Source organism: Cavia porcellus, unplaced genomic scaffold, assembly GCF_034190915.1.
Source record: "Cavia porcellus strain 051 isolate PalLab524CR breed Dunkin Hartley unplaced genomic scaffold, mCavPor4.1 scaffold_24, whole genome shotgun sequence".
NCBI lineage: Eukaryota > Metazoa > Chordata > Mammalia > Rodentia > Caviidae > Cavia > Cavia porcellus.
In genome coordinates this window covers 39627068-39633803 of record NW_026947507.1, presented here as the reverse complement: position 1 = coordinate 39633803, position 6736 = coordinate 39627068, and positions in this window count along the sequence as shown.

The window sequence follows — 6736 nt, the reverse complement described above, 5'->3', positions numbered from 1 at the left end:
CAATTGCTGCACTGAATTTGCAAACCCGTGCAGACACACAGGAAGCCACCATGGCAATGACTCTTAAACTTTCAACTTGCATCAGAACCTTTTGAGAGCTTATTAAAGCTTGGATTTCTTTTCTGTGGATGTTTGTAATTGAAAATTATTGACAAGCCTTAAAGAAATAGTATCTTTTGAGGATATTGTCTTGGAATCTATGTTTTAGCAAGGCATTTCCTGTTTCTTTCTTTATTAATACATTTAGTCTTATTTTTAATTATTGGTTATTGGCAGGATTTACATTAAGTTAGTATCAACCAAGATTGTCAGGCCCGTCGTGTGCATTGTGATAGGTGCTGACTAGAGTACTCTTCTACATAGCAGGAACCCTGCCACTTCAGCTGCGGAGCTCTTCCCCCGCATTTTCTGTGCCTCCTTGAAGTCCAAAGCACAAGGTGTTTAGCCTGGCACCACCCACTGCAGGGGAATAAGCTTGGACCCATGGCCAGGACGCCCAGCTTGGTGACCCTCACCTAAGCTCTGCAAATGGCATCTATTCTGATTGCTTGTTTATCTATAGATACACTGTTTATCTATTTTAAATCAACGAATTGTGAAATTACCTGATTTTTATCAGGAACAGCATGTTTTGAGGTATATATGCATTACAGTGAAATATTTGGGTATATTCCACAACACACACATCTTCCTATGCACATGGACTAGCCACGGATATTCCTTCCACAATGGAATATCTAGATCTAACCTTAAGTTGCTAGGAGCTATTCCTGATTATAAATTGAATGCAGTGTAGTATTCGGTACGGTTTTGTACAATGAAGATGTAAGCTATGGGCAAGATTTCTATGGGCAGGAGGAAGGACAGGTGGCCGCCCTAGAACGGACAGAGATGCCTTCCTGGAGAATATTTGAGCTGAGCCTTTGAGGATGGGCTGACTTTGGGTGGACAAAGGGAAAGAGGAAACTGGAGATGAGGCGAGCACCGGGGCAGGAGCTGCAACCACGGATGTGAATGGATCTATCATCCAGGAAGAGTGTGTGGAGGAAGCACCTCTTGGGGTCCCCTGATGGGATGGCAGAAGGAGGAGCTGGGGTAAAATGGAGGGCAGAATCAAAAGAGAGATGAGCAGGGTGATCAAAACCCATGGCGAATTTGAAAAGGACTCATTATAGCAAAAGACATCATCATTAATCTCCTTGCTTCAAACACCCTTATCCCGTCTTTTTTGGCAAAGCGTCTTTAACTGTAATGTCTTTAAAAGGTAAATATTCACCATCATTTTTGATCACCTCATGTATTTTAAATCTTGAGGTCCTAAGCCAGCGGCTCCTAATAGGAGCTGTAATTTGGGTTCCCTCCCCTCCTCCTGGGGACATTTTGGAAATGTGTGGCAGCAGTTTTGGTTAATGCAAGGAGACTACACAGTGCTTCCTTTGAGGGGGCGGAGGCCAAGAATGCTAACTGTCCACCAAGGGAAGAGTATCTCACACCTCACTCAGCTCCCAAATCAAAATGGAAACCTTTCAGGACTAAGCCCTGACCTAACTCAGCTTTCACACATGAACATTGTTCCTTCTCTCCCCAGACTGGGTTCATAACTTGGTGCCCTCTGCCCGCCCCAAGTTCTCTTCTTCTTGAACCAGTCTCAACCATCGAATTTAACTTTCTCTTACTTTGTGCCTTCTCTCTGGCAAAAGGACACACTGGATCCAACTTAACCAAGTTTAAAAGCAAGCCTTGAAATAATCAGAAGACATTTAGGTAAATTAAAATAATGCCAGACAAAGTCTATGATGGGTGAGGGTGGGTTTCAATCTGACTAGGGTAAAGGATTCTGGGACAGTTGGTAAAGGATTGCTTATCTCTGGACTTCAGTAGCCACTAAGCCCATCTGTCCTCTGCTGAAAGATGGTCTGCATTGGTGAGAATGACAGGGCTGTCCTCATTGTGTCTGTGATGGTGTTTCTAGGGGAGACTGGTGTGGGAGTCAGTGCACCGAGTGAGGAGTCTACCTTTAAAGTGGTGGGCAATATCCACTCGGCCATGGGCCAGATGGACAGAAAAGGTGGAGGAAGGGTGAATTCTTGTTCTTTCTCTCAGAGCCAAGAAATCCTTCCTCTGTCCTTGGATGTCAGAGGTCCAACTGTCTGATTTTTAGGCTCTCAGACTTGTATCAGTGACCCTTTGGGTTCATGGGCTTTGACTTCAGGCTGGGTTACACCACTGGTCTTTTTGGTTTTAAAGCCTTTGGGTTTGGACCAAGATATTCTTCTAGTAAACATGGGTCTCTAGCTTCTGGAAGGCCTATTTTAGACTTCTTACTCTCCATTATAGAGTGATCCAACTTTGTAATAAATAATCCAATTAATAAATTCTTTCTCATGTGCTTCTTTCTGTATATCTCCTATGAGCTCACTCACTGGAGAATCCTGCCTAAAACATGGTTCAAATCAACTTGAAAAGAAGCCAACAAGGACTGAACAATGTGAATTTCAGGAATCTGACACCCAATAAAAATATCAGATTTATAAAGAGGCAGAACAATAGTAAATGTAATTATTAGGACAATATTCTGTCAAAACAAAGACATCACAGAACAGAGTCAGTAGACAGCTTTTGAACACCAGGTAGAAATAGCTGCTTGTATTGAAAAACATAATGGAAAACTTGAAAAAAATGGAAGATCTTTAAAGAATCAATAGAATACTAGAATAAACAGTATAATATTTAGGAGGAAAACACTAGGTAGGATTTATAATAAGTTAATCGTCACAAAAAAATCCCCTGACTTTGAAGGCAAAGCATTAGCAATGATTCAAATGAGGCGTGGGCTGGGGGTGAAAAAGTAAAACCTATAGGGATGAAGAAGGCATTGGTGACCTGTGGAGTAAGGCAAATATTTTAATAAATGAGAAATTTGAATCCACAAGGGAAGGAATATAGGGGTGGGGCATCAAAAATTGGAGGAAGTGCTGGCTTTTTATATTCACAGTTTGATAAAGAGGTATGAAGCCTTAGACTTAAAATCTCAGCAAGATACAAACTCAGCACACAAAAAACACTTCAAGGAACATCCCAAGTGAATTGTTGAAAAACACTGATAAACAGAAACTATAAAAGGTGGTCAGAGAAAGCACACTCACCAATCCACAGGGCAGTGGAGTGGCTTGTCTATTGTGAGCAGTGCAGCTGTGAGCATGGGTGTGCAAATATTGTCTCAAGACACGATTGCTTCAGAAAACCCTGGTCCTGATGCCTGAGAATCAGCTGCCAAAGGCAGAAGGTACCGAGAGGATGAAGAGGCAGACAGTGAGCAGGCGGAGGGGGGAGTGGGGGGGGTGTCTTAGCGACGGGAGAGGGCCTTGGCTGAGTGCCACACAGGCAGAAAGCAGGAGTGTACACACCAAGCGAGACAAAGGTGGGCCGCAGCCAGTCCTAAAGTGCCCAACCTTTTCTAGAACTTCTTAATACGTGCAGTGGTGGTGAAGAAACAGTTCCGGCATCAGTGACCCACACTGCACAGTCACCTGGGTGTACATTTTTTCTTTTATTTCTTTGTAAATGTAATTTTGACTGTCAGGCCCTGAGTGATTTTCCAGAGTAAGGTACATTGTTATCAACAATGGTCACCACATTTTGCAATAGCCTTACTGAATGTTTGTGACATATAAGCGACATTTTGAATACTTTGATATATATATATATATATATATATATTCCTACTTCCCTTTATGATGCCTTTTTTTGTATTTCAAATGCATTTTTAAAATGAACAAAATGTTGGGCGGTGTTTTCTAATCTACTCTGTCACTCTGTCTTCTGATTGGTACATTTAGATAATTGACATCCACAGTATTGTTCCCATAGTTGGATTAATCTGTACCATATTGTTAACCATTCCCTAGTTCTTTTGGTTCTCATTTTTAAGTTTCTCTTTTCCTGCTTTCTAATTCTCATTGATCTCTCCCTGACTTCATTTTCTCTCTTCTATTACCAAGTGTGCTTGTTTCCTACATTTTAAAAATGTGGTTTGCCTTAGAGTTTGATGGCTGATCTAAATCTGCATTTAAATAGCACTCTAATGCCTCTGGAGCAGCGGAGATCCCATAGCGTGGCTCCAATCCTCTCTCTCATCCTATGCATTTATTTTCTCTCTCAGTATCTACAACAACCCAGTATATGATTAATATCATCTCCTAAAACAAGGTCTCTTACATAACCGAGATAATCTGTTCTGTGTGAGGCCAGATTGGAACAAGAGAAAGAAATACTTTTGCACCTTCAGTTCATGGTAGCCTAACAGTTTCCTTTACGTGATCCCAGTTCTCAGCCTCTAGCATTTTCCTTTCAGTAAAGAACTGCATTTGAAATGTGGGGGACACATTCTGCCGGTATCACTTTCATTTTCGCTCCATCAGCTGGCTATCTTGGCGATGCTCTTTCCTGTAGGGTTGGAATGGGTGCCAGGTTCACCTGGCTGGCAGAATGTGATTTTCCTTAGAGTTTACCATGTCGGCCTGGAGCCCTGTATTCTGCTGTGATTCTTTTGGACGGATACCCAGAAATGGGATCACTGAATCACACAGTAAAATCATTTCTAATTTTTTCTAAGAATTTCCATACTGTTTCCATAGTGATCACAAATCTACATAGCCTTGGAGGACAAGACAAAGGTTTTAGCAATTTTCTTTCTTGTGGAATGCTCTGTACCTACACCGAGGAATCTAAGGATCTACTTTAACTGTGAGGGTCACCTTGGTGTGATTAAGGGAGGCATCGGAAGTGATTAAAAATACAAGCTTTAGAACGAGTGGAATCCGGATGTGTGATATCAGATCTGCCGCTGGTTACCTTCCATGACCACATCAGTGGCTGGAGTTCTTGAAGTCTTGGTTGTCCGTGAAATGAAGACACAGCTATCATAGCCACGGTGCTTAGCACTGTGGTTGGCACACAGCAAATCTCAGTGGATACAGCGGCTGGCAGTGCTCACCATTCTCAGAAGCCTGAGATGGAAGCCTGTGTTCCCCTTCTCATAGCTAGAAAAAAATACCTGTCACCTGCCCTCATTATGTCTCTCAGTAATGGCCTGTGTGTAATGTTTTATAAGTTGTTCAGACCTCTCCACTCTGGTGTGGATGTCTTCTGGTTGGATGACACCTCTCTTAAAATGAGATGCTCACACCCACACTCTGCTCCTATAAATCCAAGTGGGTTTGGTCACATTCCCAAACCACCTGTCAGAGTGTTACATGGCCCTCAGAGGGCAACCGCATGGACTTAGGAATTCTCTTCCTAGGAATTTTGGTTCTAGAAGTCTATTCTAAAGAAACATTCCAAAACACAGAGCTTTAAGACAATCATATTCTTTAAAATGTTGTACAATATAGAAATACAACTAATACAAACATTTAGCAGTGAGAACACATTTTCAGATTATAGGATAGTTATATAATAGATGTTTATAAAAAATTTATGACTATAGGATACTTGGCTTCGCAGTCTGTATGAAGCTATTAAAAGTTTATTATATCATTTTAAGGGTGAAAAATCAGTATATCAAATTATATGAACAGCAGTTTATTTTCAATTGTATAAAATTATGCAAGCATCAACACAATGGACTATTAATCTAGTTGTTTATTTTTCTATTCTATCATGATTCTGTTATGTTTTAGGCATTGTACAAGGATCTGAAGATGCAAAAGTAAAGTGAAAATTTTTGTTCTTAAACATCTTGCAATGTAGGTGAGCTCACTTGAAGGAATTTTAAATGTATTTTCATAAGGTGCATGAAGAAAGAAGGTATTTTACGGGAGTGGGGAGAAGGGAATCCTTGCTCTTCTGCGGGGTGGGAGGCGTCCAGCAAGGGTGACACCTGAGTTGGCTGAGCTGACTCTGAGGATCACTAAGAGAGGTGCAGACAGGGAGAAGACAGGAAGGGCAGGAAGGAGTGGAGAGTCTTCCGGAGTCTGTGCAAGGCGAGAGCAGCTTCGAGGGCTGGAGAGACAAGGGCTCCCTGCAGGAGAGTGCTGCGTACTCTCAGGGAAGGGCATGGAGTGGTTCCGAAAGGGTGAGCAGTATTCAGACCCTTCCCTTGGCCAGGAGGCTGGGGTGGGAAGCGTGGTGGGGGTGACTGTGGGTGCCAGGGCGGATCCAGAGCAGTGAGCAACGCAGTTGCCTTGCTGGCCACTCTAGTGGCAAGAGAAGGAGCTGCGAGCAGACACACCGAGACCAGGTGGGGCAGGTGCCTGAGGCCGGCTGGGCTGAGGGCCTGGACTCAGTGTCCGGCAGGGATGGTTGAAGGGAAGGTTTAGGACAGAAAGCAGCAGCAGGAAGTGGGGAGCGGATGAGAAGAGATCTCCAGGACTCCGGTTGGAGCCAGAGACAGATGACAGTGCCACCACAGGCCGAGAACATGGGGGAGGATGTCAGGCAGGGCAGGTGACCTGAGGTGTGATTTCTTCAGGGGGCTAACCAGGCCACCTTCTTGATTACAATTAGGTTATAAACTCGCTTGTATTTTCTGTCATTAAGATAATCAGAGGGATAGCTATGGGAAGATAATCAGAGGGATAGCTAAGCTGCGAAGAACACACCTACTAAAAGCAGACGCCTGTGATTTCAAAAGCAGGGACTACAATAATATCCTAACGCATGACTGAGTCGAATTTAAATTCCAATTATAAATGCATATGAAAATATAGGCGTGAAGACAGAGTAACTAATGAAT